Source organism: Ahaetulla prasina, chromosome 12, assembly GCF_028640845.1.
Source record: "Ahaetulla prasina isolate Xishuangbanna chromosome 12, ASM2864084v1, whole genome shotgun sequence".
In the NCBI taxonomy this organism is placed as follows: Eukaryota; Metazoa; Chordata; class Lepidosauria; order Squamata; family Colubridae; genus Ahaetulla; species Ahaetulla prasina.
In genome coordinates, this window is record NC_080550.1 from 1,533,118 (window position 1) to 1,544,534 (window position 11,417).

Below are 11,417 nucleotides of genomic sequence, written 5' to 3' on the forward strand. Positions count from 1 at the left end.
TAAGTTGGGGGATTTCTGTGCCCAGATCGGGGTGGAGCCCATTCTTGGGAGGGACTGGCATGGGCAGAACAATGGCACCCAGGCAGAGGGAACAACAGGCAGGACTAATGACGTCCTTCAGCTCATCCAGGTGGAGGGATTAACTGTCCCCATCTCCACCCAGCCTTGAGGAAGGAGGCGCCAGGGATGGACCTGGGAGAGAAGCAGGGGAACGGCCACAGGAAGAAGCTTCTTGAGTTCTCAGTACCTTTTTAACACGCTCTCAACTAATCCATTTGGAAAGATACCTGGCCACTGCTCTCACTGGAAGGTCCCACAGGTGATGCTAGGAGAGATTGTGGGGTGTTGGGAATCCAACCAGGGCTGCAGCTGGCACCCTCACCTCTACTTTCTCTATCACTCCCCAGAAAGAGAGGAGGAGGAGGAGGAGGAGGGGGAGTATGTGGGAGGCCAACAAGGGTGCCCCAAGCAGACAGGTGGGGCTGTGGGTTCCCGTGGGCAGCTGCTTGAGGAAGATGCCAAGGGTCACCTGTCCTTCAACCTCCAGGTTCCTGGACCAGGTCTCCGATGTCTTGAAAAACAATTTGCCAGCCAGGTGAGCTTTAGCCGAATGGAAGGGAGACCACACTCATTTCAGAAAACCTGCCCCAAATCCCCACAAACCACCTCCAAGAAGAACTGACTTCCTCCACCAGACACACATGGAGAGTTTGATCAATCCGACAACTGTTAGTCTGCACGCAAAATTCTCGATTTAACCAGCCTCTCATAGCCAGGCCCAGCTGGTCTTCTTCAAATACCCCTTTTCAGTTGAAAGCACCCCCAAACCTCACTTCTGGTGAGTTAGTTCTAGAAGCTGAAGATTTATGATGTCTTTACTATTAAGTTTATATGCTGCCCATCTCGTTTCCTGGATGGCTTATAGCTAATGAGAATAGCAATATGAAAGCCATTATATAGGAACAATTAAAATTAGGGAGGAATTAAATACAGACTAAAGACACCTGCAGGTAGTCCTCAACTTACGACTGAGCCCAGAATTTCTGTTGCTAAGTGAGAAATTTGTTAAATGAGTTTTGCCTGATTTTACAACTTTTCTTGCCATATTTCTCAAGTGAATCACTGCTATTAACCCGGTTATTAAGTGAATTGACTTTGCTTGGCAGAAAGTCGCAAAAAGGGGATCACGTGACCCTGGGAAACAGCCACCGTCGTAAATGTGAGTCAACTGCCAAGCATCCAAATGTAAATCCCATGACCAGGGGGTTGCTGCAATGGTCGTAAGTGTGAAAAACGGCCATAAGTCACTTTTTTCAGTGCCATTGTAACTCTGAACATCTGCCTGGCCTTCTGAGATCTACCCTTCCAGGAGGATAAATTAGGGCTGTTTGGACTCCCCGTCCCCAGATTCCCTGGTCAAGAGCCAAGACATCTTTTCAAAGCTTGGATGATGGCCGGGATAGATGAGGAAGTCTTCTCCATGGGTGATCAGCAAGAGATAAATATTTTTGTCTCTATCTCAAGGGGGGGGGGGCTGCTGTGAATTGGACATGCAGACACGGCCATCTCTAAAGGGAAGGGCCTGGAAGATATTTATCTTGGAATTCAGGGCCTTCAGATAAGGAACCAAGGAAGCCCAGGCACAATACCTCCAAGGACAAACAAACAACTGCCTATCCAACCCGCCATCTAAAATAAAATGGCACCAATAGTTAAATATAATCCGGCAGCAGATCCTTATCTAATCAGCTTTGGCCCATCGCAGACTTCCTCCCTCTGAAAACGGATCTCCCATTCTCTCTCAACATTATCAGCCGCTCACATCCAGCACTGGGCAACTGGGGTGGGGTGGGGTGGGGGGAGCTTCGGCCAAACCGAAGCACAGCCAGGAAGCCCGCAAAGCAAGTCAGCAGCTCTGAACCGAAGAGACCAAGATGACCTCCTGGTCTTTGGCCAAAACAAGGAAGGGGCAGCTTTTACTCCGATGGACGCAAGAAACACAAACAAGGAAAATGAGGACTCCCCTTCCCAGCCTCTACCTCACCCCCGCCCCCGCATGCATTTTCCTGTTTTCCATCTCACAGGAAGGGGCAACGGAGCCAGGCGTGTCCCCCCCCACTGTCCCCACTGCTTTGGACTACCCCTCTTTGGACCCCAATCTCAGTTCTTGGTCTTTCTCCCTTCCGGAAAACAGCTGGATAAACCAGAGGCTGAGTTTTTCATGCCCAGAACTGCCCAGCTCAAAAAAGCCCCCCCACCCCAATCCTTTTTCGGATCAATTCTGCCCCCCTCCCTCGGAAGCGGAGACAGCCAGGCAGGGCTGGCAAGGAAGAGCTGCCAATTAATGTAGCTGGAAGGAAGCTAACAGCTGGGCAAATCAGGTTTGCAAAGTGGAAGAGAAAGACAGGTGAGCTGAAAGAGGGGAGCAGCACAAGGCCTGCTGGGATGGAAGATTCGAGACCCCAGGAGCAGCCAGGGCCTTCTGCTGCTCCAGATGCCCAGGGGCTTCGGGTGTCTTATGCCAATGCAACCAGACACACACACAAACACACAGCCAGCAACACCTTCTCCAACTCAGTCAATTAAAAGGAGACACTTTCTCAAGCTATAGGGCCCATTCACATCCCCCATGACTTCCATCTCTGTCCCAAAAGCATCAAACTTCAGCCACAGGGATTATTTTGGTGCCACTCACACCCTTAGCCGAATGCTGGCTTGTTATTCCAGGTTTATGGAAGGACACCCTGCAGCCGAGTGCAACATTTGAAGCAGGCCAGTCTTCACCTACGGAATCCCAAAGCCCCAACATCTTAGCATAGCCTCTTCCACAAACATACATCAACCTACTACGAGGTTCAGCGTACTGCGGATATTCAGAAAAGCAGGTGAGATGATGGTTAAAGTAACCACCATCTGCACACTCTTTCTTTGGGGACTCCAGCCAGGGTTGTACCCAGTTCTCAGATGCCCATCAACTCCAGAACTGAACTACCAGAAAGAAGGTGCTGAGGCCTGACAGTAGCATAAAGAGTATCATTTATTATTAAATTTATATGCTGACAAATAAACTGGCCTTTCCTCTAGTTGAGCCACTTCCCCCGCCCCACATAACAGAGGACCCAGCCTGTTAGGCAGCTGTGCCCCCCCCCCATATCTCTCATCTTAATCCACCCAGAACAATCGACTAGATCTAGAAATTACAGAAATCCGGCTGAGGGCAGGGAATCATTTCATTACCAGCCCAGGGAGGGAAGAAGCAAGGAATTTGCAAGAACAGCCAGAGATCCAGAAAAATTAATGGGGCTCCGAATGGGGTGGGGGCGGAGGACAAGGAGAACTTTCATCCAATTTTTTTGAAGAAGAAGAAAAAGTTTGCCTGGGTCTTATCAGCCGAACAAATCACCTGAGCAGGCAAACAGGTAGATGCAGCTTAGAATGGCAATTATTTCCCCAGTGAAGATAAAAACGCATTATCAGTGAGGTGGGGGTTGGGGGGTGAGAGGGAGCTGCACTATCCAGAGATCTCACTGGGCCTTATCAATCTGGAGATCTGTTCAGGAAGGAAAGGAGAGAGAGAGAGGGAGGGACTGTGAAAAGCAGCCAAACCTGCCAGTGGAAAAGTTTTTCTGGTTGATATTAAAAGGCACCGCCACCCCAGTCCTCCCCCCCAAAAAATCTTCCTCCTCAGCCCCCCCTACCTGCTTCCCCTCAGCAGAAACTGGGGGTCAGTCTGGAATCTTTGCAAGCAAGCCAGATTTGATCAGGACCCGCCAGGAGAAAAGTCGGATTCCAGGTGTCCTGGAAACGGGGAGGATACTTTGGCTGCCCGGCTCCCCCCTTCAGGTGGGCTCTCTCTGGGTCAGGTGGAGCAAGGGAGGCAAAGACAGGAGATGCAATCAGAAGATGGATGTGGGGCCCGGCATCAACTCACTCTCCAGGTTTCAAGCTCCTGCCACGTTGTGCAAGCTTCGGAGTCCCACCGCACGTTTCAGCTTTCCCCGGAGGCAGCTGCTCCTCTCCCCCTTTCTTTCTTTCCTCCTTTCCTTCCTTCCTTCCTTCCCTCCTTCCTCTCTCTCTCGTCTGCAAAAGTCCCTCCAGATGAAACTTCCCAACGCAAGAACTGGGAGTGAGTCAAGCGCCAGATAAGATCGTAATTTCAGCCCGTCCCGACAGGGCGATCTTATCTCCCCGGGGCTCGCAGAAAGGAATATTTTAAGGGCTTATCGCGGCTCTCATCGGGGCGGCGATCGCGCCGGGGAAGCGGCCAGAGGCGGAGCGGCAGCCCAAGGACGCCCCCCGCCCGGAGAAAAGGGGGCGCCCCCCCCGCAGCCCCCCCACCCTCTGCCTGGGAGCGGGACGGGCGCCGTCAATCACCGCGAGCCTCAGCCGCCCCCCGGCTCCCCCGGGCAGCTGTCGGGAAGCCCCCGCCGGGCCTGGGCAGGAGGGGCGGCCGGGAAGCACCGGCGGGACCCCTCCCCTCGAAGGGAGCCGGCAGTTCAAGTTGCTTTTTGGGGCGGGGGGCGGCCAAAGGGACCCTCGCCGAGGTGGAGCGGGGGGGACGGCGACGGAGGCAAAGTTGGTGCGGGAAGGGCGCGCCGGCAGCCCAGGCGAGAGCCCCCCGCGCCGGACCGGGACGCCCCGCAACTTCGACCGGGGGGGGGCGGAGGGGAAGGCGGTGCTCACGTTTGATCTGCCGGGGCTTGCTCTGCTTCCTCCTGGACATCGCGGGGCGGCGGCTCCGAGTCCCTCCGGCGGCGGCTGCAGAGGCAGGGCGAGGGCGAGGGCGAGGCGGGCGGCTCTCATGCCCACCCGGCGCTCCCAGGGCTGGGCGGCGGGCACAGACCGCGCTGGCTCCCTCCGCGGCGCCCCGCTGGCCACCCGGCACCGGCCGGCGGCTTTCCTGCTCGGGCTGCTCTCCGCCTCTTCCTCCTCTTCCTCCTCCTCCCGCCGCCGCCGCCGCCGGACCTGCCCTCTGCGCGCGCGCGCTTTTTCTCAATGGAGCCCGGGCGGCAGCTGGCGCGGCGAACGCTGGCGGGGGGGGGGCGTGGCCACGGCCGGCCAGCTCCCAGTTCATAGGGCGGACCGGACACGCCCACCGGATAGGGCGGCCCCGGGAAAGAGAGGAAGGAGGAGGAGGGGGGCGGAGCCGACGGCGCGCTGGGCGGAGCCGGCGGGGGTTGATTGACAGGCCGCGCGCCGGGAGAAAGTCTGCGGCTGGGTTTTGCTGAGCCGCCTTGGCTTGTTAAGCCAGGATTGAGCAAACCAGGATTGAGCAAACCAGGATGCTTTGAGCTTGGGCTGAGGGTTTTGGGGCAGAGGGGGTCTTGTGTGTGTGTGTGTGTGTTTACTGACCTTTCTCTGCCGGGAACATCTGCAGGCAAAGACCCAAACTCAAGAAGTGGGCAAGACGTCCGTTGCTGCTGCTTCCCATGATGGATTTCTTCTGGGAAATGCCTGCCTTGCTCACCTAGAGATCGACCAAGTGGTCTTGTACCATCAAATCAGTGTTGACTCTTAACAACCATCAGATCATCAAAAAAATAGATCTGGGAACATCTAGAAACCAATAAAAGTTCTAACTAGAAGCCAGCCACGGGTTTGTTAAAAACTGATCATGCCAAACCAATCTTGACAAAGGGACTAAATTAGTACACCAGTGAAAAGCTGTGGGCATAATAGGCTTAGATTTCAGTAAGGCATTCAACAAAGTAGACCACAACCTACTTCTTGGTAAGCTAGGAAAATGTAGGATACACAGCATCACCGCCAGATGGATTTGTAACTGGCTGACAAAACAAGTTTTTAAGAAGAGACTTGACAGCAACTTGTGTCCTGCTTGAGCAAGGGGATGGACTAGTAGACCTCCAAGGTCCCTTCCAGCTCTATTCCTGCACCAACTCAGAAAGCTCAAACTGCCCAAGGAGTTGCTGATCCAGTTCTACAGAGGAATTATTGAGTCTGTCATCTGCACCTCTATAACTGTCTGGTTTGGTTCTGCAATCCAACAAGACAGACACAGACTTCAGAGGATCATTAGAACAGTGGTTCCCAACCAGTGTGCCGCGGCACTAAGGGGTGCCGTGAGATCTTTTGAGGGTGCCGGGAACTTTTGAGCTACGGAGATTTTAAATATCTATTTCCTTATAAGGGTGCCGGGAACTTTTGAAAGGCTTTCCAAGGGTGCCTCAAACAAGAAAAGGTTGTGCCTCAAACAAGAAAAGGTTGGGAACCACTGCATTAGAACTACAGAAAAAACAATGGCTACCAACCTGCCTTCCATTGAGGACCTGTATACTGCACGAGTCAAAAAGAGGGCTGTGAAAATATCTACAGACCCCTCACATCGTGGACATAAACTGTTTCAACCCCTACCCTCAAAACGACGCTACAGAGCACTGCCCACCAGAACAACTAGACACAAGGACAGTTTTTTCCCGAAGGCCATCACTCTGCTAAACAAATAATTCCCTCAACACTGTCAGACTAGTTACTAAGTCTACACTACTATTAATCTTCTCATCGTTCCCATCACCCATCTCTTCCCACTTATGACTGTAACGTTGTTGCTTGTATCCTTACGATTTATATTGATAGTTTCCTGATTGCTTAATTGTAGCCTATGACTATCATTAAGTGTTGTATCATTAAATTTGTACCCTATGACTATCATTAAGTGTTGTGAGTGTTGTACCTTGATGAAGGTATCTTTTATGTACACCGAGAGCATATGCACTGAAGACAAATTCTTTGTGGGTCCAATCACACTTGGCCAATAAAAAATTCTATTCTATTCTATTCTGATTGAACCACGTAAATAGACCTTCTCCAGGAGGATATATCCCCAACCTGGTCTTTCAGGTCTTCCAATGGTGTTCCTATCACCATGGTAGCCAAATCCATTTACCTGGCTGCTGGTCAAACTCTTCTCTTCCTTTCTAACTTCTCTAACCGCTAGAGATTTCTCAAGAGAACTGTGTGAGCCAGATCTTCCCCTATACACAACTACCACAAGAAGAAAACTATTCCATGACCAGAAAAATAATCTAAATCCTTTTCCCTAAGCACCATTCTATCACTATTCAAAGAACCCTCACCAAGACATTTAGAGAAAAGCCCCAAGTTAGAAGATCTCTTTGAGGCCTTAAGCGAAAGCCCTCCAGTAGAAATGGGACAATTTGCTCGTTTTAATTTTGGCTTCAGCCCCATGATGATAGGTGGACAGACAGGTGGAAAAACTGATGATCCCTCCCACTTCTATATGAATGCAGCCCAGTCAGGTTTAAGAATGTGTGAGAGAGAAAGAGAGAGGGAGAGAAAGAGCAAGGATGCCCACGCATCAGAGTGCCTGGTCCTGCTTGACTGTGTCTGTAGAGAGATTCATATTGCACTCCAATAAACAGAATGTTTTGCCGCAGACTGAATTACATGCCTGCAAAGAAGAGATAATGCGCAAGCCATCCCCGTCCTCATTGTGTGCAAAATGGCATATTTTTATGGAACTGTGTACAGTTGTATTAGTGCCAATTAATCAGGGACAATATTAAGAAGGATGCAAAAAGATGGGGGGGGGAGGATTTGAGGGGAGCATGGAAGGGGAAGAGCAGATTGGCAGAAAAGGGGACTATCCTAAGGCAGAAAAAGAAAGGGGAGAAAATGGCTGAATATTGGCCAAACCCAACTGACAGCAATGGTTAGGCCAGGATTGGAGCTGGTGAGCTGGTGCACAACCACCCCTCCCCACATCCCAAGTTCCTGGCAGGACTTCTTGTGCTCCAGAACAGTGTTTCTCAACTTTGGCCATGTGTGGACTTCAACTCCCAGAATTCCCCAACCGGCATTAGATAAGGGAAGAGGGAGCTAAGGGAAGAGCATTGTTCAATGACAGGCATGTTGTGGTGTTGACAGAAGCTGCAGCCTTCGCATGCTCAGAGACACTCCTTGCATTCCTAAGGGCAGAGCCAGGGTTACTGCAGACAAAGGCAGGGAAGGATGAGCTCTCCTTTCCAGCACCTGAACTGCCTTTGGGCTTCCTGAAAAGACTATCCCAAAATACCTTGGGGAGCAAACGGACCCTGGAACTGCTTAGGAGAAACCTAATAGTTTAGTCCTTGCAAAATCTTGTTCATTTATTAGATGGAGGTGGGGGGGAGGGCTGAAAGAGGACACTGAAAGAAGGAACAAAAATGACAAATGATCCTGAAAGGATCAATCAATAAATGGGGTGAAAGGGCTCCCCAAAAGGATGACATTGGATAAGTTGCTTCCAAAGAAATGAATGGAAAAAGGATGGAGAGCAATGGTCCGGCTTGTAAGAGGCACGTCTGCCCTCTGGTGGCTGGGCCTCCTTCTGAAAGTGCAGAGACCCAGCCTTGGCAAGGGGCTGGTGCCCACTTCACTAACCCCCCCACCAAAAAGATATGCCTGCCTCTTTTCCCTGCCCCACCTGTTGGGGAGCCTAAATGGCCTCTTTGAGTCTCTGTCCTGACACGAAACCTTAGAGAACGGTGACCCTCTGAGGCAGGGATGAGCCTTTTCCATGGACGTTAGGATGTGGCTGTTGAGAACAATTCAACCTCTTCCGATCAGGGCAACATATACGAGGATGAGGAGGCCATGTGAGGTGGGCCTGGCCCCTCTCCATGGGCTGGGTAGGCTATTTCTCAGTTGAAGAACTGTTTCTGGTTTGGTTTCTTTGAAGGTTCCTCTCCAGATTTTCGTACAGAATTCCAGGGAGTCCCCTTCGAACATGTTACGAATGCCTCACTCTCTCTTTATGTATAGATGGGTACATGCAAGAACAAGGATGGACACATTGGAATATAACATGGGTTAAGAGACCAAGCCGCAAATGAGATGCATTTGGCAGGAGGCTGTTTAACCGAGCCATTGTGAAGAGCCTGGCAGATTTGAAAATCAGCATTTCCCCCAATTACGAGGGAAGTTTAGCTGTTGAATCAGGTTGTCTCCTCGTTCGCCAGTTTCAAATCCATCCAAAGTGCTTAACCAAACATAAGTGGAGCTCAGCAAACTTGAGGGCTTTAGGGAGCTGGGTCTGATGGATGGACTGGACTTTTTCTTTCCTGAAGCAAGAGCTGAGATCTAGACCGATTACTTGCAATCACAAGAGGTCCTGGAAATCTCCCTATCATGTACCGGATGCAATGAGAGAGACAGATCTTGAGGCAGGATGGAGGAAGGAGGAATGAACGGCCCTGGATAAGGATTGCCCAGTCTGGAAAGGGGATCTCGGCTGCCCCAAACCCTTGTCAATGGAATCAAACCTATCCTGGTAATGGAGATGGAGAAAGAGTGGCACCGACTTCTGCAGAAGGAACACTGAGGCCTGGATTCAAGAGAGAGATACACCTTCTCCATTCCAAAAAGCATTTCTATGTTACTTGCCAGGGAACCTCTCAGCAAGAATTTAAATTCCCCCCCCCCCTTCACCTTGTCTTAAGTTCACAAGAAGATCAAAAGAGCCTTCAGACTAGAGTTGATAAAAGACTCAACTAGTCCTATGTTTTAAGTCAGGTGTCTTTAAACCTGGCAACTTGAAGACTTGTGGACTTTAACTCCAGAATTCCTCACTGAGAATTTGTGGACCAACTCCCAGAATTTACTGAGGGTTTTCTGGGAGTTGGTCCACGAGTCTTCAAGTTGCCAAGTTTGGAGACCCCTGTTCTAGGTCACCAGAGCCCCGGAGCCATCCATGAAGCTCTGGTCCATTGGAGACCCACTGCTGCTGGCATCCAAAAGAGATCCCTCGTGATTCTGGAGAAAGGAGCTGTCAAAGGCACTAAGGACACAGAACCCTCTCTGGATTCAATCTCTTTGAAAAGCATCTCAATCCATGGACAGCCTCCCAGCCCCATCTGGTGGCAACTGCACCAGGAAAAACTCTTCTCTTACGATTATTATATACTTTTAACTAATCAGAACTGTGGAGTGGGTCCCAGCATACCAGGGGAAGGGAAGGGAATAAAATCTTTCTTACTCACTTTTCTCCCTTCATTCAACACTTGTCGGCAACCACTGTTGTGGACTGATAGAGCCTGGCCCTATCACAAAAAGTGTCCAGCTGGCTCTCCCTCCATTTCTGCTCTTTCACTCCTACACATGGCTGCAGAAAACTCAAAAGACTACAGAGGCCAAGCTCCTAGAGCATCCCTAACTCAACTGACCTCTCTAGGATTTTGTTTTTGCTTCTGAAGGAGCAACCTAACTAGTAAGGAGAACAATTTTAGCCCCCTAAAGATACAGAGTTGTTGGAGGCTAAATCCATCCTGTGTAACAGCCTGGACCTGTTGTATAAATTAGGGTGTTCACACAACTCAACAAACCCTTCTTTTCCCATGACCGATTATGCATGTTGTGTGAACACCCTAACACAGTCTTGAATCCCCGTGCCTTTGCCTTGTAGATGAGTAACTCTAGTCAGGGGTCCGTAAATGGAGACTATGGAAAAGGTTTGCAAGCCTTCCGCCTGGTGGGTGTTACAAGCATGACATCAGATAAGAAGAGGAAGAGGAGACCCATCTGCCTTCTCATCTCACTGGCTGCTGAGAAACAGTCTTGCTAAGCCCTCCTTTCCAAACCACTTTATGCTATTAATCTAACGGCCAGAGAAAGCTGGAACAAACGGGCACAAACCCTTCTTCCTTTGCTTTGCATCTGCGCTGCGGTTTAGCCAGGGGAGGGGTCCTTGGAGGGGGGTGTCCAACTTTCCCGAAAGGAGCCCCCTTTCATTTCCTTGTGATCTTTCCAGCTCTTTCTCCCTTCCCCTCCCTCCCCTAAATTAAGCCATCCTAATTATTTTCAGACTGCTTTATCTCTGCTTTGCAACACTCTGCAGAAAGACCGGCGGTGAGCACTTTCAGCCGCCATAAACAAAGGGACGGTTTGGAAAACAATTCTATCAATTAATCAAATTAAGCCTGCCGTTTTCGTTACAAGCCCCAAGTGGCCGGATCCGAGCCCAGAGTGAGGAGTTATCTCTCCCCGGCAGCGTTTAAACGTTTCGGTGGCAGTCGTAATAATGAAAGAGATCCGATTTCTACGACCTGCCTTTGCTAACTCTGACTCTTAGGGATGTGGCCGCGGAGGTCACTCTGAGGGCATAGAGAGAGGACCAGGATGGGCCAGGAAGACCCTGGTCCTTGCCCAGGAGCTAATCTGCGCCCCTAAAGGTTGCAGGCTGATCCTCCCTGCCTGCCAGCCAAATAGATGCCAAAAAGAGGGCTGTGCAGGAGCCGATCAGAGAAGGGCACCCCATGCAAGGAAGGCCTTGTGGCTCATACAGGTAGTCCTCAACTTATGACCACAGCGGAGCCTCAAATTTCTGTTGTTAAGTGAGACATTTGTTACGTGAGTTTCCCCCCATTTTATGAACTTTCTTGCCACAGTCATTAAGTGGGTCA

At 50.8% G+C, this 11,417-nt stretch overlaps 1 protein-coding gene across 2 annotated transcripts in view; it reads right to left on the bottom strand.

Moving 5' to 3' along the window:
• LOC131184258 (zinc finger protein 469-like) overlaps positions 1 to 11,417 on the bottom strand; it is a 272,266-nt gene that overhangs the window by 74,855 nt on the left and 185,994 nt on the right. The window lies entirely within an intron of this gene.